At 40.8% G+C, this 21111-nt stretch overlaps 1 protein-coding gene and 1 long non-coding RNA gene across 2 annotated transcripts in view; both read left to right on the forward strand.

The window, feature by feature from the left end:
* Positions 1 to 21111, forward strand: part of LOC117504818 — a 3434143-nt gene that overhangs the window by 2248547 nt on the left and 1164485 nt on the right. The gene's annotated exons all lie outside the window — the stretch shown is intronic.
* On the forward strand, positions 843 to 20835 carry LOC117504909. Its single transcript, XR_004558968.1, has 3 exons — positions 843 to 1002; positions 7876 to 7879; positions 20824 to 20835. It is a non-coding gene; the product is annotated as an uncharacterized LOC117504909 (long non-coding RNA).

Consider the following 21111-nt stretch of genomic DNA (forward strand, 5'->3'; position numbering starts at 1 on the left):
CCTAAAATGTTTGGCAAATAATGTTTATGTAAAATGAGAAGCTGCCATTGAAAATATTTTACCCAGTGAGCGAACAGCAACTGGGGGTGTTAAGTGTTTATTATTATAGCACTCTTGCTCCCTGTGTAAAAGGCTTTTATTTTGTAGACACCCACAGGATGTGTCCTCACTATGCTCATGCTTTTCTTCTTGTGCTCATGGCCACGGCTTCTGTTCTACTACAATAAAGCCACAAAGGAGGCTAAAGAGATCACCTGTATATGCATCGTTTATTCTGCACTATGAGTGACCATTTCCTCGACCCGCTTGCCTTAACAGGCTTGTTGAGTATTTCAAAAGGTGTCCCTCAGGGCTGTTTTAGACCCATGACTTGTTACAGTTTGGATAAACAGACTTGCTGTAGGAGCACCACATGAAAAATCACACCTTTTATGCAGATGACACTGTAATTTAACATTCAAAGATTTAATGTGATTCAAAGATATTTATTTAAACATGATTAATTTTCAAACTCTTAAAATTCCAGGAAGTTTTCTGACTGAGAGCCGAGAGTTTTTATTATTTCCCACAATAAAGCTGCTGTTTGTCTTCTTGGCCACTGGGTGTCACTAGAACTTTGCAGAAGACCAGTTTGTCTTCACTGCTGTCCATCATTATTTTGGTCTCAGTTACATGATGTTTGATTCATTTATTTCTTAAAAACAAAACAAGGCCTGAAGTTGTTTCTGCTGTGAGTCAAATGTTGTTGGTATTTAAAATTCATATGAAGAAAAGATTAACAGATATGAACAAATAGAAAATCAATGACATGGGAAAAAAAAATCACGATGGTAGTTTGAAGCTGAAAATATGGCAATGTCTGTTTTTGGATGTTTCACTTTCACACTTTCCTTGAAACATCAACAAACCTGTGGACAAAAGACAACGGTCTTCAGAGGCTTGATGTTCGGAAAGACGTTGGCTGGCTGTCAGAGGACAGACAACAAGTGGACTGAGGACACTGTGGACTGAGGCCGCTGCAGAGACACGTGTCTCCGTGGACAGTGACGTCTGCAGACGACTCTGATCTGTAGGACACTATATCCTTCCTCAACAATCAGCAGCCAGGACGAAGACAGCGTCAGGGTGGACAGTCTCATGTTCGATGTCAGAACAGAGTTTTTTGACAACCTGAACATCCAAAACACCATCTGTTGTCCACGTCCATGCAGACACCTCCTCCTCTGTGTGTCCCTGAGGTGGCCGTGCGGTCGCCACAGTGCTCCGAGTGTGCAGCTGCAGAGCCGAATCCAGCAGACTGTCCCACGACCAGGTTTAAGACAAAATAAGAGCACAGCTGATCTTACTCTGGTTCTCAGCTCATCATCTGGTTTTCAAGAGAATGAACACCAGCTAGTAACAGACTAGACAGCTGTGGTCTGGTAGGTCGAGTGTAACCTCGGACCCACATTAAGTAGTTTAGGATAAACCAGAAACATGGACCAGTTGCTCGGTTCGGCAGGATTACAACAGGGAATTAAGGTGAGTGTGGAATGAAATGGCTGGAGGCAGGAAAAGAGCAAGAACAAAACTGATTATTTTATAGAAAAGTATAAACAAAAAACAGCATCCAATAAATTCAATTAACACAAACAGCAATAACGATAATAAAAATCCAAATATCCTCAGTCCAATTGAGCTCAAGATTCAATTAGTCAGTCTAGTCAGTAATCAAGTCAAAAAATGTCTTCGTTCAGTTCCTTTTCCTTTCATGGCAAGTTTGTGTGGTGACCACGGTGGTGTTTGTCACTGAAGAGGATGAGGTTGTTCTGAGGCAGGTTCAGTTCAGCTCTGGGCACAGGCTCGCCATCTCCATCCAGAGAGCATCCAGGAAACCGAAATGGGTTTAAATCTTCAGAAGAAAAAACAACTAGCCTGCATAACATTAATATTATTACCGTACACAACTAAATAAAATCTGTTCCTAATTCTTCTCACAGCTATAACTTAATTTGTATCTTTGTTCCTCCTATTACAGTTTAACAATAGACAATAATATTTTACATGTTTTTAACTCAAAATATCCTTTATGTATGAAATCATTTTAAATCATGTAAGCAAATTAATCTTTGTATCTCTTTAAAAGTATTTAACCATAGAATTATGCTTAATGAAATACAATCAATCACATGACCAAGGAGGATGTTGGTTTATTACCTCCAATATCCTCCTTTAAAATCATCCATGTATCAATAAAACCCTATTATAGCAGACATCAGCTTGTAACAGACTAGGCAGCTGCGGTCTGGTAGGTCTAGCCTTTAGCCTACAAGCTGACATCAGCGAGTAAATTAAATCAAATCAATTTTATTTATATAGCGCCAAATCACAACAAACAGTTGCCCCAAGGCGCTTTATATTGTAAGGCAAAGCCATACAATAATTACGGAAAAACCCCAACGGTCAAAACAACCCCCTGTGAGCAAGCACTTGGCGACAGTGGGAAGGAAAAACTCCCTTTTAACAGGAGGAAACCTCCAGCAGAACCAGGCTCAGGGAGGGGCAGTCTTCTGCTGGGACTGGTTGGGGCTGAGGGAGAGAACCAGGAAAAAGACATGCTGTGGAAGAGAGCAGAGATCAATCACTAATGATCAGTGTTGCCACAGTTACTTTGAAAAAGTAATCCAATTACTGATTACTCCTTGAAAAAGTAACTTAGTTACTTTACTGATTACTCAATTGTAAAAGTAACTAAGTTAGATTACTAGTTACTTTTTTTAGTTACTTTCCCCAGCTGCCAACAACAACCCACGTCAACATGACAATGATACCTGTTTTGCCAAAACTCACTTTATAGTCACCCTTTCTTGACTTCAATGAAAATACTTGTTTTATAAAAATTAAAATAAAGACCTCTTTCTTGACCTCATATTTAACTGTTGACAGCACTGTAACAGTAAAACTTGCAATTTCAAACCTACATTGTTTATAAATGTAACTATTAAATTCTAACATTTTTCTAACATTTAAATTCTCTCTAAACATTTACTTGTCGAAATTATTATTATTTTAAGCAATATTAGTAGTTGTAGTAAAAAACGGCTTCAAAACTGGACCTTTAATCTAGGGGTGTTGGGGGGCACATCCTTGCCCCACGCCCCCATCCCATCTGGATTCGCCCCTGCTTTGGCGTTTGAGCACAAAGAATGGATTACATTTATTTATGCAGAAAACAGGACCAGATTTACAGGTAAGAAAGTTTTATTGCGTTTTCACATCATGTGGTCCTCAGAAAGAGAGAGAGTTTAGGTGCATGTGAGTGGAAAACAGTGTTAGTTGTTGACACGTCGCGGAGGATCAGCTGTTTTTAACGACCAGATACGGAGCAGCTCAGCTCAGAATTCTAAATAAAGGAGGAAAAAAAAGTATAAAAATGTCTTTGTAAAGCTCAGTGCAGGTGTGCTGATCACCGCCCTTTAAGAGGTGAGGACGAGTCGAGCAGCTGCAAAAAACCGTGGATGAAAAGCTCACAGTTCGCTTAAAGTGGGCAGTTCAGTCGAACCCCGACCTCCTGCCCACAGACCAAGTTTAATGCTGCTATCGACCCACAATGAAAAATAATAGTAACACACAGTGACATGGAGAAGTAACTTTAATCTGATTACTGATTTGGAAAGATTAACGCGTTAGATTACTCCTTACTAAAAGAAGTGGTCAGATTAGAGTAACCGGCATCACTGCTAATGATTAAATGCAGAGTGGTGCATACAGAGAAAAAAGAGAAAGAAACACTCAGTGCATCATGGGAACCCCCCAGCAGTCTACATCTATAGCAGCATAACTAAGGGATGGTTCAGGGTCACCTGATCCAGCCCTAACTATAAGCTTTAGCAAAAAGGAAAGTTTTAAACCTAATCTTAAAAGTAGAGAGGGTGTCTGTCTCCCTGATCTGAATTGGGAGCTGGTTCCACAGGAGAGGAGCCTGAAAGCTGAAGGCTCTGCCTCCCATTCTACTCTTACAAACCCTAGGAACTACAAGTAAGCCTGCAGTCTGAGAGTGAAGCGCTCTATTGGGGTGATATGGTACTAAGAGGTCCCTAAGATAAGATGGGACCTGATTATTCAAAACCTTATAAGTAAGAAGAAGAATTTTAAATTCTATTCTAGAATTAACAGGAAGCCAATGAAGAGAGGCCAATATACAGGTGAAATATGCTCTCTCCTTCTAGTCCCTGTCAGTACTCTAGCTGCAGCATTTGAATTAACTGAAGGCTTTTCAGGGCACTTTTAGGACAACCTGATAATAATGAATTACAATAGTCTAGACTAGAGGAAATAAATGCATGAATTAGTATTTCAGCATCACTCTGAGACAAGACCTTTCTGATTTTAGAGATATTGCGTAAATGCAAAAAAGCAGTCCTACATATTTGCTTAATATGCGCATTGAAGGACATATCCTGATCAACACTGACAGCATGACTGTTATTATTGTTGTTTTAAAGTGAGTTTTTTTTTTTTTTTTTTTAATATATATATAAATTCAGAAAAATGATGATCTCAAGGATTTAACCTTTCAGTCTGTTTTTAATTGAACTGGATTTTCTGAACAAAATCCACAGAATCGGATCACATATTACTGTTCTTTGTCTTCACTGACCACCTCTAACACAAACTCCTCCTCTCCGATTTCTATCCATTGTTGTGCCTCACAATCCAGTGCTCTCTGAACTGGCTTATACTGTATATGGGTGATTCTTAGACTACGGGCACTCATTTGATCATATTGTATGAAAAACAGAAAAAAAGGGGAAATTTCACACTTTTATAGTTATCTTTACAACGAAAGTGTGTTAAGAAATTTGTTCTAGTAGTCTATGATGACTTTTTCCAGCATCATTATATATAAATATTGCCATTTTGTGCTTGTCCCACACTCAGACTTTTGATCTTCAATGATAAAAATGAATGGTAAAGAAACATTTTTTCTAATGTTTTAAAATATCTCAATAAAATATCAGTAAAATAATCAAAACATAATTGGGGTATTCAATGTCATACAACTGTTGATTTTTTTTTTTTAACAAAATGTACTTGTCCCACACTATTGCCGTAACTTCCACCACAACACTGTAATGTCCCTTTAAACAGTTTGTATGAAAGATTGTTTGGGTAGTTTCTATGGAGATAAACAGTGACTTCTGAGCACATGTATATAGCGCCAAATCACAACAAACAGTTGCCCCAAGGCGCTTTATATTGTAAGGCAATGCTGTGGTGGAAATTACATTTACAAGGCCAATAGTTTGGCCAATGATTGCCTGTAGTTAAAGAATCACCCATATGTTCCCTCACATCACTGGACACAAGTGTGATCAGTTTTGAGTTGTGTTCAACCCATGACACCAGTACTGTGTTTGACTTTTGCCAGCTAAAAAATTAGAAAGGAGTGATGCTGAAAAACTAATTCATGCATTTATTTCCTCTAGGCTGGACTATTGTAATTCATTATTATCAGGTTGTCCTAAAAGTTCCCTGAAAAGCCTTCAGTTAATTCAAAATGCTGCAGCTAGAGTACTAACGGGGACTAGAAGGAGAGAGCATATCTCACCCATATTGACCTCTCTTCAATGGCTTCCTGTTAATTCTAGAATAGAATTTAAAATTCTTCTTCTTACTTATAAGATTTTGAATAATCAGGTCCCATCTTATCTTAGGGACCTCATAGTACCATATCACCCCAATAGAGCGCTTCGCTCTCAGACTGCAGGCTTACTTGTAGTTCCTAGGGTTTGTAAGAGTAGAATGGGAGGCAGAGCCTTCAGCTTTCAGGCTCCTCTCCTGTGGAACCAGCTCCCAATTCAGATCAGGGAGACAGACACCCTCTCTACTTTTAAGATTAGGCTTAAAACTTTCCTTTTTGCTAAAGCTTATAGTTAGGGCTGGATCAGGTGACCCTGAACCATCCCTTAGTTATGCTGCTATAGACTTAGACTGCTGGGGGGTTCCCATGATGCACTGAGTGTTTCTTTCTCTTTTTGCTCTGTATGCACCACGCTGCATTTAATCATTAGTGATTGATCTCTGCTCCCCTCCACAGCATGTCTTTTTCTTGGTTCTCTCCCTCAGCCCCAACCAGTCCCAGCAGAAGACTGCCCCTCCCTGAGCCTGGTTCTGCTGGAGGCTTCTTCCTGTTAAAAGGGAGTTTTTCCTTCCCACTGTCGCCAAGTGCTTGCTCACAGGGGGTCGTTTTGACAGTTGGGGTTTTTCTGTAATTATTGTATGGCTTTGCCTTACAATATGAAGCGCCTTGGGGCAACTGTTTGTTGTGATTTGGCGCTATATAAATGAAATTGATTTGATTTGTGTGTGTGGGGAGGGGACTACACACCCACACTAAATGCAAAGGTAATGTGTTTTTATTTATTACCATGTGAGGAGAGCCCGCTGATGCACGTGACATGTTGGACAGTGATATTCTGCATGGCACAATATGTGTTCATCAGCTGTGCATAGCAATGATACAGCGGTCAGGTGCAGCTTTGATTCCATGCACATTACCGTGTGTGCTGAGATGTCGTTGAGGTGATTCAGTTTGTTTTATTTTTCCCCACATTGTTATTTCCAGACATGTGTGCACCACCGTGCCTTGCACATGTGTAATTGGAGCATATGTGACAATGTGTTCCCCAGCTTTGCGTTGCACTGATGCAGCAGCTGCCATGTGGACCGGTGCAACCTGCAGGAAGGCAGCACTGGCCATGGTCAGCTCCCTCCCTGCTTGATTTAGAATGACATCCAACCCATGACATGATTACATGTCAACCACAATCCCCTGATAAATGCATAACTGTAGTGAATGTATGCGCATGTGATCATGTCAATCAATACGGACATCACATCATTGACAAGTGCCATGCCCATCTTTCCCATGCAAAAATGTGCTCACGGCTCCAGGCTGTGGGGCAATTGAGCTGCCCATGCTGATTTTTCTGTGAGGATGTCAGTCAGGCTGTCACATGATGGATGGATCGTGTGTCACATGCCATGCCTGTCCGGTTGACTGACATGCTGTGACACACAGCTGGGCTGGATTTTTGTCTTTATCTCTGTTGTGTTGTGGAATTGCTGCTGGCCAGTGAATCCACCTCCAGTGGGACATGCTGGATATGGCATGGTGTTCCACAGTGTCAGCTGTTCCATCATGGACATGACAGCCTTGACAGGGATCACACTGCACTGCAGCTACCGTTCGAGCCTTTGCAACCTCAGCTGCACCTTGACTATAGGCTTGTGGTGTGGGGGGAGAACTACATACTCATATACCATTTGTGTTGCTGGGGGAGTGGCAGACTCACACACCATTTGTATTGTGGGGTAAGGGGGAACGGCACACTCACATACCATTTGTGTTGCTCAGTAATGGCACACTTGCGGGACACTTAGAAAATGTGGGGCCATTCGCACAGCCAGCTCGAAAGTGGTTGCCTGCTCTCTACTTTCCTCCCACATTTTCTAAGTGCCCTGTGAGTGGTGTTGGATGTTTATGGGTTGCACCTGGATTCCAGGCCGACTCCAACCACGAGTGGGTCAAATGGGCACTCACCTTGGCATTCCACATCATTTGACCACTGGTGTAGTAGACCACTGTAGAGTGCAAAACAGGACTGTAAAAGGTGCTGGAAAGTGTACTGAGACAACAATCTGGCGGGGAAGTGAAGGACTGTGGGGTTTAAATACAAGTGAACTAATTAGTGTGAAACGATGGACAGGTGGTGTCAATGAGGTGCACGTGAGGAACAATCTTGGCGTGGGCGCGGCTAGTGAACAAAGATACTGCACAGACAAGATTGTGAGGAGGGGAGTGCACAAACTGAAGTGATGCAATACACACAGACACGTGAGCTAGTACAAGAGTGGGAGTGAAATGAAAACAAAACAGACAGAATCAAAGTGAGGGGAAAAAAACAATGTCAGGTGCAGGGTGTGGAGTGAACAGACCAAAGACCAAAAGTGAAACGCAAACCCGAGGATAACAAACAGAAGATAAACTACATAAAAACTGATCAGAGAATAGAAAATAAAACACTAAAACAAAACAGACAGAAATAAACTATAAGTGAAACAGAGACAAAGTAATAAAACCTGATATTAAAGTACTAGAGGTAACAGAAATGAGAAAAGCAGATGGCTAAATGATAAACAATGAAAACACAGACTAGCTGAATGAAACAAGAACGGAACTGAAACATGGCTGAAGTAAAAAAGTAACAAAAAAACAAAGTGACAAAGCAAAACTAGAACAGAGAATAACCGCATCATGAAAATAACAATTAATAAAACAAGGCTGGGGCAGAAGGAGAAAAACCAAATAAGAGGGTTAATGAGGAGTAAGGCCTAGACCTGGGTGGGGCATGACAACTCCAATTATGAGTCATGAGGGGGTTGGATCCTATCCCAGCAGTCATAGGGCGTGAGGTGGGGTACACACCGGGCAGGATGCCAGTCTCACTGGGCTACATACAGACAAACACATTCACACCCACAGCAACAAACAATTTAAAGTTTTCACTTCACCTAACATGCAGGTCTTTGGATGTGGGAGGAAGCTGCAGCACCCGGAAGGAACCCATGCAAACATGGGGAGAACATGCAAACTCTACAGAGAAAGACCACAGATGGGAATTGATCCCATGACCTTCTTGCTGTGAGACCACAGTGCTAACCACTATGACACCGTGCTCAGCACCCGCCACAACAAGAAGTGCACCAACTAAGATGGTCAGGATCAGAAAAGGCAAGTTAAAAAAAAAAAAAAAAAAAAACATTTTTCATGGCATCTGAAGGTGCTTGTTTTGAGGAAGAACTTGCTGGGCTGGTATTGCAGCTTGGCTCCTATCCCAGTCAAACACAGGCAGCGTCCTTTTAGCAGGACAGTGCTGCTCCACTGCTGTTCTTGGTCTTTGTCTCTATCTGGTTTGACGAGTTTGTCAGAGACGTCATCTGCCTTGTTATTAACTCCGTCTCTGTGTTCACTTTGGTTCCTGGGTTTGAGGAGGAGGTTTACCTGAGAGATTATTTTGTTTTTAATTCTCTTTTGGACTGTTGTCTGTGTTTTTGTCTCTTCTGTTGGCTGCTGATGATCAGGTAAATATTTTCTTTTACTTTCAGATGATGTCATAAAGTATTGGTTTGTAGTTTGTTTTCTGGAGGCCCTAGTGGTATTTTGGATGATTCCTGATGGTGGAAGAGCTCCCCAATTAGATCACTTGTCTCGTCTCCCTCCATTTCTTCCAGTGAACTCAGAATTAATTGTAGTGGTTTCTTAGCATTTTTAGTTTTGTTTGCTTTTGAGTGTATGTGTGTGTTTTTTTTTTTTAAATCCCCAACTAAAGCATTTCCTGTCTTTGAGGAGGCAGCTGTTTGTTTCTGGACTCTCCAACACTGGGCGTGTCAGAGTGAAGCACAGTGATGGTGTTTTTGTTGGCTGTGTTCAGCCTGACATAAAAGAAAATATTTCTGATTCTGGCCAATCAAAGCTGTGGATATTTGCAAACGTTCTGTTGTGACTGTTGGTCACATGGTAAAAAAAATATTTTTCAATTTCTGGAATCTATATGAAATGTTATGTTTGGATTGAGGGGGGAAATATTAATTATTTTCTCCTTTTAAAAAAGTTGTACAAAAGCTGGGACAGTAGGGCAAATGAAAATTAAAACAAATGTAGTGATTCTTATATTTACTTTGGCTTCTGTGCAGACAGTACGAGCACAAGACATTTCACGCTTTTGTTTCAACTTCATTTGATCATATTCGTCCATTCCTGCATTTCAGCCCTGCAAGACATGCAAAAAAAAAAAAAAAAAAAAAAAAAAAAAAAAAAAGTAGAATGTAGTTTTGGTGTTGAGGATACCAAATGATTAAGTTTCTCAAATGTTTTCTCCCATTCCTTCTGCAAACAGGTCTTAAAGTGTGCAACAGTATATGGTTGTCGTATGAGATTGGAGTGTGTGGCTCCCTTTTGATTATTTTTTAATTATTATTATTTAGTTTCTTTTCCTAGGCAGGATCTCTGCCTGGGTGTGCATTCTTTTTTCCTTTTGAATTCTGGTTTCCATTTAGCAAAAAAATCTGTCTTGTTCTTTGTCTTTCTTTCTGGAGAAACCCACACTGCTTTCTTTGAGACTGTCTGGGATAATTACTCAGAATCCACAGAGTAAACAATCATTTTCCACAATTAAGTCAAATTCTCCTCCAATATGGCTGAATATATTCCTAGACGTGTGTTTTGGCCATCCTGTCAAAACAAACGTTTTACCTTAGGGTGATTCTTAGACTACGGGCACTTATGTCCTTTGATCATATTGTATGAAAAACAGAAAAAAGGGGAAATTTCACACTTTTATAGTTATCTTTACAATGAAAGTGTGTTAAGAAATTTGTTCTAGTAGTCTATGATGACTATTTCACCTTTTTTCAGCATCATTATATGCAAATATTGCCGTTTTGTGCTTGTCCCACACCCAGACTTTTGATCTTCAATGATAAAAATGAATGGTAAAGAAACGTTTTTTCTAATGTTTTAAAATATCTCTGAATAAAATAGCAGTAAAATAATCAAAACATAATTGGGGTATTCAATGTCATACAACTGTTGTGATTTTTTTTTTTAAAGTGTACTTGTCCCACACTATTGCCGTAATTTCCACCACAACACTGTAATGTCCCTTTAAACAGTTTGTATGAAAGATTGTTTGGGTAGTTTCTATGGAGATAAACAGTGACATCAGAGCACATGTATGTAGCGCCAAATCACAACAAACAGTTGCCCCAAGGCGCTTTATATTGTAAGGCAATGGTGTGGTGGAAATTACATTTACAAGGCCAATAGTGCCCGTAGTTAAAGAGTCACCCCTTAGCCAAAAGAGGATTTTTTGTGATCAGCACTGTCAATGTATGAAACATCATATTTGACCTTGGAAAATCATCATCCATAACTGGCAATCTGGATAATGCATCCGCATTCCTGTGCTGTTCGGAAGGCTTATACCTTATTTCATAAGAATAAACAGCTAAGATCAAAGACCATCTTTGCATTCTAATGGCTGCCAGTGGTGGAACGCTCTTTTTTTTTTTAACCTAAGATTTTCAACAAGGGTTTGTGATCCATTATCAACATGAATTTGCAGCCAAACAGATAATCGTTGAATTTCATCACTCCAAAAACTAAATGTAATGCTTCTGTTTCCATTTCAGAATAGCTTTTCTCATCTTTTGTTAGCACGTGCAAAGCAAAAGCAATAGGTTTTTTACTTCGGTCTGACATTTTGTGAGAATTCAAGGCACCCACTTGTAAAGGTGATGCATCACATGCCAGGATCAATGGCAGATCAGGGTTGTAGTAAACTAAGACTTGACTTCAATCAATTTAATTTCAATTTATATAGCGCCAACTCACGACAAAGTCGCCCCAAGGCACGTCACACAATTCACAACACAAATTAATCTAAAATCAAAATTTAAAGCAAGAAAAACAATAAAAAGATAAAACACAGAAGAATAAAAAGAAATTACAAAGCAAACACAAACAGATTCAATTAATGATAAGACAGTCTAAAAAAAGTGGGTCTTCAGTCTTGATTTAACAGTCTCCACCATGTCAGACTCCCGAATAACAGCAGATAGATCGTTCCAAAGAGTCGGGCCACGGTAGGAGAAGGCTCTATACCCCACAGACTTCTTGTTCATCCTTGGCACACACAGAAGCCCTGCGAACACAAGGGCCTCACAGGTACGTACGGCTTAACCAAGTCCGCCAGGTAGGAAGGTGCCAGTCCATGAACAATTTTATAAACCAACAATAAAACTTTAAAATCCGATGTGGCAGAAACCAGTAACCAATGAAGGGATGCCAGAATGGGAGTAATGTGGTCAAACCTACTATGTGTGACTTGACATTAGCTATCTTTTAGCCACTGCAAAATCCCCGTCACATGACTCTGACCACTCCAATTTGACATCTTTTTGTAGCATCCCTGTCATTGGTGCTATCACTGTTGACAAATTCGGTATGAATTTCCCATAGTAACTCAACAAGGAAAGGAAAGACCATAACTGTCACATTACTTGGAGTGTCACATTTGTATTTCAAAGGATGGATTCCCTTAGCGTCGATCATGTGCCCCAAATATGACACACTATATTGGAAAAAGTCACATTTGTTTACTCCAAGATTGTGCATTTTCAATCTTTTCAACACTTCCTCCAAATTGCGCATGTGTTGCTCATGGTCTTTTCCTATAATCAATGTGATCCAGATAACATGACACGTTCTAACCTTTTGGAATATAGCAGGTGCATTGGCAACTCTATAAGGGAGTCTGTTTACTTGATATAACCCCTTATGAGTGTTAATGATCGGTTACTTTTTTGAATCCTGGTCTAACTCAACTTGCTGTTATGCTTGTGACAAATCCAGTTTTGTAAACCTATAACGCCTTGCCAGTTTTGTGAATAAATCCTGCGGTTTTGGTATTTGATATTGGTCAACGTTCAACCAATGATTTATAGATACTTTGTAATCTCCACAAATTCTTACAGAATTATCCACCTTCAGGATGTTCATGGTGGGTGAGGCCCATTCACTGTATGTTATTTGTATTAGAATCTCTTCTGATGACATTTTGTTCAATTGGTCTTCCACAGCATCCTTCAGAGCATAACTGATCGAAGTTTGCAAAATTTTGGAATGGCCCCAGGTGCAACCTGTAGTTTGGCTTTGATGCCTCTCGCTTTCCCTAGGTTCTTATCAAACACCTCTGAGTGCCTTCCACACAATTCCTCAACAGATTCAGGTGACACTCTTTTTACATAAGAGCAGTCTAACTGTAGTCTCTGAATCTAATCCCACCCCAAAAGAGGTGGACCACAAACACCTTTCACAACATATAACATCAATGAATGCATTGTATTTAGCCACACCTTCCTCTGTGGTTGGGTGTCACCTTTTCTCATGGTGAAGTCATTCCCTTCTGCAGTAGTATGCCTTTTCTTAGAAGACACCCCCTTTCATGGGGCACCTTATTTCTTCGGCAGGCTTTTGGTCTCAGATTGCGCTGCGCTGAAACACCCCAAGATTAAAAGGTACCCTTTTGAAGACACTTTTCATACTACTACTTATAACAATAATTTCAACAGTTAAAATGTTTAGAAAGAATTAAAATGTTTGAAAAAAATGTTAAAGAATTTCATAGTTACATTTATAAACAATGCAGGTTAGAAATTGTAAGTTTTAACATTACAGTGCTGTCAACAATTTAATATAAGGTCAAGAAAGACTGACTATTTTATTTTTTATAAAACAAGTTATGTTCACAGAAGTCAAGAAAGGCTGACTATATAAAGTTAGTATTGGGAAAATGGGTTATCATTTTCATGTTGAGGTGGCAGAGGGGTGTTGTCGCCAGCTGCTGAAGCTAACTAATAAAGCAACTAATAATCTAACTTAGTTACTTTTAAAATTGAGCAATCCATAAAGTAACTAAATTACTTTTTCAAGGAGTAATCAGTAATTGGATCACTTTTTCAAATAATCCACACCTGTTCCAATACAGAAGCTGAAGGGTTTTACTTAAGTCTTAAGAACTTAAATGACATTGTGAGATGGTGAGCACAGGCGAAGCCTTCCTGAATCTCTGCTGCCCTCCACAGCATGTCTTTTTCCTGGTTCTCTCCCTCAGCCCCAACCAGTCCCAGCAGAAGACTGCCCCTCCCTGAGCCTGGTTCTGCTGGAGGTTTCTTCCTGTTAAAGGGAGTTTTTCCTTCCCACTGTTGCCAAGTGCTTGCTCACAGGGGGTCGTTTTGACCGTTAGGGTTTTTCCGTAATTATTGTATGGCTTTGCCTTGCAATATAAAGCGCCTTGGGGCAACTGTTTGTTGTGATTTGGCGCTATATAAATAAAATTGATTTGAAGCTGAAGGGTTTTAGACACATGATAATGCTCCCAGGACCATTTTACCCAAAAGGTATATTATATATATATATATATATATATATATATATATTAGTGTTCAGAATAATAGTAGTGCTATGACTAAAAAGATTAATCCAGGTTTTGAGTATATTTCTTATTGTTACATGGGAAACAAGGTACCAGTAGATTCTCACAAATCCAACAAGACCAAGCATTCATGATATGCACACTCTTAAGGCTATGAAATTGGGCTATTAAAAAAAAATAAAAAAAATAAAAAAAAGTAGAAAGGGGGTGTTCACAATAATAATAGTGTGGCATTCAGTCAGTGAGTTCATCAATTTTGTGGAACAAACAGGTGTGAATCAGGTGTTCCCTATTTAAGGATGAAGCCAGCACCTGTTGTACATACTTTTCTCGTTGAAAGCCTGAGGAAAATGGGACGTTCAAGACATTGTTCAGAAGAACAGCGTAGTTTGATTAAAAAGATGATTGGAGAGGGGAAAACTGTTCATCTACAGTGATCTCCAATGCTTTAAGATGGACAAAAAAAAAAAAAAAGAGATGCATGGAAGAAAACAACCATCAAAATGGATAGAAGAATAACCAGAATGGCAAAGGCTCACCCATTGATCAGCTCCAGGATGATCAAAGACAGTCTGGAGTTACCTGTGAGTGCTGTGACAGTTAGAAGACACCTGTGTGAAGCTAATTTATTTGCAAGAATCCCCCGCAAAGTCCCTCTGTTAAATAGAAGACGTGCAGAAAAGGGTACAATTTGCCAAAGAACACATCGACTGGCCTAAAGAGAAATGGAGGAATATTTTGTGGATTGATGAGTAAAATTGTTCTTTTTGGGTCCAAGGGCCACAGACAGTTTGTGAGATGACCCCCAAATTCTGAATTCAAGCCACAGTTCTCAGTGAAGACAGTGAAGCATGGTGGTGCAGCATCATGATATGGGCATGTTTCTCCTACTATGGTGTTGGGCCTATATATCGCATACCAGGTATCATGGATCAGTTTGGATATGTCAAAATACTTGAAGAGGTCATGTTTCTTTCTGCTGAAGAGGACATGCCCTTGAAATGGGTGTTTCAACAAGACAATGACCCCAAGCACACTAGTAAATGAGCAAAATCTTGGTTCCAAACCAACAAAATTAATGCCTCGCAGATGTGAAGAAATCATGAAAAACTGTGGTTATACAACTAAATACTAGTTTAGTGATAGTGATTCACAGGATTGCTAAAAAAGCAGTTTGAATACAATAGTTTTGAGTTTGTAGCATCCACAGTAGATGCTACTATTATTTTGAACACCCCCTTTTCTATATTTTTTTTTTCCTAATAGCCCAATTTCATAGCCTTAAGAGTGTGCATACCATGAATGCTTGGTCTTGTTGGATTTGTGAGAATCTACTGGTACCTTGTTTCCCATGTAACAATAAGAAATATACTCAAAACCTGGATTAATCTTTTTAGTCACATAGCACTACTATTATTCTGAACACTTCTGTGAGGTCTATTAGATAATAAACCGACCCTTTTTTTTTTACTATATGGATTTGAATGACGTGCGATTACACCATTCATGCTTGAACCCTCGTGCGCATGCGTGAGTTTTTTCACGCGTGTCGGTGACGTCATTTCCCTGTGGGCAGACCTTGAGTGAGATGTGGTCCCGCCCTCTCGGCTGAATTCCTTTGTTTCACACGCTGCTCGAGACGGCGCGCGTTGCTTTATCAAAATTTTTCTGGACCTGTGAGGAATATCCGAGTGGACACTATTCGAGAAATTAAGATGGTTTTCGGTGAAAAGTTTAACGGCTGATGAGAGATTATGGGGTGTTTGTCGGTGTAAGGACTTCCCACGGAGCGGGACATCCTGCAGCGCTTCCAGGCGCCGTCGTCGGCCTGAAAACATCCTAATTTAAGGCTTAATTCACCCAGGACGTCGTGAGAGAACAGAGAAGATTCAGAAGAGGCCGGCATGAGGACTTTATGCGGACATTCCACTGTTTAAGGACATTTTGTAATGAAAGCCGTGCGCGCAAATTCGCAGAGTCGTTTCCGTGACGACTCGGCAAATCTGTGTGTGCCGCGACAGGAAAAACACCTCCGTGTTGAAAACCATTTGTAAAATTCAGGTGGCTTTTGATGGCTTTCAACAAGTGAGTAACTGAGAAATTGTTTAACAGCTGGGCATGTTCCAACTTGCCCGTTAAGGTTTCCAACACGGAGGTGTTTTTCCTGTCGCGACCCCCCGCAGTCGGGTCCGGCCCGACATGTGACTCTGCCCGCACGTTCATTACAAAATGTCTGTTAACAATGGAATGTCCGAATAAATTCCTCATTCCGACTTCTTCTGAAAGTTCTGTTTTCTGACGACTTACTGGGTCAGAGCCTGAAATGTTGAAGTTTTCAACTTGAAACGGCGAGACGCTGCCACCTCGAAGTGCAGATCGCCGTCAGGCGCCGTGGGCCGTCCTTACGGCGACACTACCAGACCAAAATCTCTCAGCCGTTAAAATTTTTACCGAAAACCAGCTGAATTTATCGAATGGTGTCCACTCAGTTGTGCCTTACAGTTTTGAAAAAAAATTTTGATCAAACAAAGCAGCATTCTGAGCCATTCCTAAACAAACAAACAAAAAAAAATGGAGGGTGGGCGACTCCTCACTCAAAGACTGCCCACAGGTGAATGACGTAACCGACAGGCGTGAAAAAACTTGCATGCCCACGAGGGTTCAAGCATGTCTGATGTAATCACATGTGATTCAAATCCATATGGTTTTTGAAAAAAATAATAAGGTCGGATACTTTTGTAATAGACCTCGTATATATAATGGGCCTCGTATCAATGTTGCACACTTGTGGCGTAAATTTACCGCGTAAACTTGAAATACACCAAAGTCGCCGTGACATGTGCGCACCTGCCCATTTCTGGCGTACGCCTGTTGTGATCTTGATAAATGCGGCGGGTGGAAACGATCGTAATTATAATAAACACGCCCATAAATATTCAGACTCCGCTTCAAACACACCCTCATTTTACGACATGGAAGCCAGGAAGACGGCAATGAAAAAGAACTTCACCAATCACGACGCGTGCCAATAGAGCGTCAAAAGCGGCTGTCGTATCAATTGTTTTGTAGTATATGATCAATAGTGTTACAGTGGTCTCTCATTAATCGCTGGAGTTACGTTCTAAAAAAATAGCCAGAAATACGCGAAACCGCGACGTAGTCAGCGTTATTTTTTACAATTATTATAGACGTTTCAAAGCTGTAAAACCCCTCACTACACAGTTTATACATTTTCTTAATCAGGCATGAACATTTTCTCACATTTCTCTCGTGTGTAAACACTCCTAAAGTTCAAACCTTAGTAGGAAAATAAAACCAAACTGTTTTCAGGCCCAAACATTTGTTTGAGAAATAAAAATAGAACGTTTTCCTATAAATAATTATGATGGCATTTAGAACTAACAAATTAATTTTAACGATCAACGAATGAGGTCGGACACAAGAAATTATTAATAGTGACTGACCAGTATTTCACAGATCAGGCCTCTGCGTCCTGACGCTGCGCCTTTTTCCACTCACATCTCGCTGCAGCAGGTGTCTGTGTCCGTGTGACACACACAGTTATGAGTAGTTGTTGGCGCTCTTCTCTCTTCTGGGCAACAAGATTCTTATAAATAGATATGCAGAACACTAAAAAAAAAAAAAAAGAAAAAAGCATGCAAAATTGGACTAAATACTCCGCAAGACTCCGAGGCCACGACAGGTGAACGGCGTTATAGCGAGGGACCACTGTAAATGTATTTCTGTATTTATTTTATTGTGACAACCGAATGGAGACAACAAAACCTGGTTGCAGCACGGGCGAATTAAGGGAGTGACGAAACTACAGTTATCAATTTCATTGTCTAAAACGATCACACCACATGAAGTTAAGCTCAGCGAATGCTCTGGCTCCAGGATCGAAGTCTGGAGAAAAAGGCGAGCAGCGCTGTCTTTGTAGTCAGCGCTGTAGTCACGGATCGTGCTACATAATCCCGCAAAGGCGGGATTTGTATTGATTATTATGTAGTATAATCAGGAAAGTGTTATTTATGTAACATATGCATTGATTTGTATAATGGCACTGTTTATCATGTTGATCATCTTCATTTTTATGTGGATTCCAGCGCTGGTTCATTTGGTGTATAATTTATGCCACCTCAACCTGGTGTATATTTTCAGCGCAGCGTACGCCAATGACCACATTGATAAATGCCAAGTAGCGTAGCCGTTTTGGCGTACACCCCATATACGGGTAATTCTTTAACTACGGGCACTATTGGCCTTGTAAATGTAATTTCCACCACACCATTGCCTTACAATATAAAGCGCCTTGGGGCAACTGTTGTGATTTGGCACTATATACATGTGCTCTGATGTCACTGTTTATCTCCATAGAAACTACCCAAACAATCTTTCATACAAACTGTTTAGGGACATTACAGTGTTGTGGTGGAAATTACGGCAATAGTGTGGGACAACTACATTTTGTTAAAAAAATTTGTGACAGTGATCTGTCTGATATTCTCTGTTCTTCAGTCTGCAGGCTGATTTCCAAAGTCAGAGTTTAGCAGCCAGATCCCTGACGGACAGCACACAACAGTTCCTGGACTACAATAATCGGACTTTAGTACACCCACTGCAGAGTTCTGTGAGGAAACAACAAAATCATGAAGAGAAGGAGGGAGTGTCCCTCAGAGCGTGATGGACATGAAGATGCCAAGAAGAAGACACAGGGTCATGGTAAGTGTCAAAAATAATCACAATTCAAGACCTCCTAAATGAATTAATTTCCTGTGGAAATTTGTTTGTCCCAATTTTATTTTTGACACAGTAAAAGTAATTCTTAGTTAAATTATTGTGCAACTGTACATTAAGCACATAATCCATATTTCCACCCCATGTATGTCTTGCACTTGCCCTTCCTTCTTACACTGAGTCATACTTCCTGCTTTCAGTTCTCCTGAGACTGATTCAAAAAGGCATTATGTTATTTGTGTATAGCAGAGTGCATCAGTAAAAATGGGAGCAGAAAGTAGAATAGTGATAGTCGATGTCCCTGCTTGCACCAAAGCACTCGTCCTCTGCTGCATGGGGCAGACTACGGAGACAAACCTTGCAACGTGTGCGCTGTTATACCATGCTTCTGCTGCCAAACATATAACAAGAATTAACTTTTGACAGATTTTTTTCCTATAATTTCTTTCATTTAAAGTTTGACCATAAATGCGGACACATCAAACTGTCAGGAGAATGACAAGCTACTCGTGACACAGATAGGAAACCCTGAGTAACAGCATGTTGTTGTGTTTGTGTGAAGGTGTGGACTCGGCTATGGATCAGTGTGAGGACACTGAGGCGGGGCCATCAAAGACCAGGCTGTGCGGAGAGCATGAGATCCAGATCAAAGCTCAGAGGTGTGATCGAGATCCGAACCTGTTCATGTACATGGCTGCACTGTCATTACACATTTATATTATACAAATAAGCAGTGTTTGATGGTAGTGCTGAGAACATTTTGATTCTTTGAAAGATGAAATGCTCCATTCAGTTTCCATTGCATGAATGGAAAAGATTTGTTTTATGATACCAAAATAGATGTGTGTCAGTTGAAGTTTTACATAACAGGTGCTGTCGGTTATTTTACCCAAAGAGCTGACAGAACTGGGGAAGAGCCAGCTCTGTCAGCCCAGCAGTTTCAGAGTCTGTGGGCAGGTGAGCACCAAAAGCACAGCTGAAGACTGAACATACATAGCATGTCTGTTTTGTTCAATCCAGGAACAAAACTACTGGTGGTTAGCTCTCACTGCGGTATTGTATCACTTCCTGTTCCGGAGCACAGCGGTGTTTTCTGTATCTGTTAGCTGTTTAATCTGCGCAGTATAATCTTTACGTGCCTTAACTAAAGCACTCCTTCTGCTGAATCACCTCTAAATTATTTACACATTATTCACTTTGCGTGTTTTTAGGAATCCGCTAGCTTAGCGTAGCTACTAGCTCTTAGCCGATTTAGCATGGCGGCTTCTGCTGTCTCTCCCGCACTTTTCTGCTCTGGGTGTGAAATGTTTAGTTATTCCTCGGCCTCCTTTAGCAGTAATGGTACTTGTAATAAGTGTAGCTTATTCGTAGCTTTGGAGGCCAGGCTGGGCGAATTGGAGACTCGGCTCCTCACCGTGGAAAATTCTACAGCTAGCCAGGCCCCTGTAGTCGGTGCGGACCAAGGTAGCTTAGCCGCCGTTAGTTACCCCCTGGCAGATCCCGAGCAGCCGGGAAAGCAGGCCGACTGGGTGACTGTGAGGAGGAAGCGTAGTTCTAAACAGAAGCCCCGTGTACACCGCCAACCCGTTCACATCTCTAACCATTTTTCCCCACTCGATGACACACCCGCCGAGGATCAAACTCTGGTTATTGGCGACTCTGTTTTGCGAAATGTGAAGTTAGCGACACCAGCAACCATAGTCAATTGTCTTCCGGGGGCCAGAGCAGGCGACATTGAAGGAAATTTGAAACTGCTGGCTAAGGCTAAGCGTAAATTTGGTAAGATTGTAATTCACGTCGGCAGTAATGACACCCGGTTACGCCAGTCGGAGGTCACTAAAATTAACATTAAATCGGTGTGTAACTTTGCAAAAACAATGTCGGACTCTGTAGTTTTCTCTGGGCCCCTCCCCAATCAGACCGGGAGTGACATGTTTAGCCGCATGTTCTCCTTGAATTGCTGGCTGTCTGAGTGGTGTCCAAAAAATGAGGTGGGCTTCATAGATAATTGGCAAAGCTTCTGGGGAAAACCTGGTCTTGTTAGGAGAGACAGCATCCATCCCACTTTGGATGGAACAGCTCTCATTTCGAGAAATCTGGCCAATTTCCTTAAATCCTCCAAACCGTGACTACCCAGGGTTGGGACCAGGAAGCAGAGTTGTAGTCTTACACACCTCTCTGCAGCTTCTCTCCCCCTGCCATCCCCTCATTACCCCATCCCCGTAGAGATGGTGCCTGCTCCCAGACTACCAATAACCAGCAAAAATCTATTTAAGCATAAAAATTAAAAAAGAAAAAATAATATAGCACCTTCAACTGCACCACAGACTAAAAC

This window comes from Thalassophryne amazonica, chromosome 23 (genome assembly GCF_902500255.1).
Source record: "Thalassophryne amazonica chromosome 23, fThaAma1.1, whole genome shotgun sequence".
NCBI lineage: Eukaryota > Metazoa > Chordata > Actinopteri > Batrachoidiformes > Batrachoididae > Thalassophryne > Thalassophryne amazonica.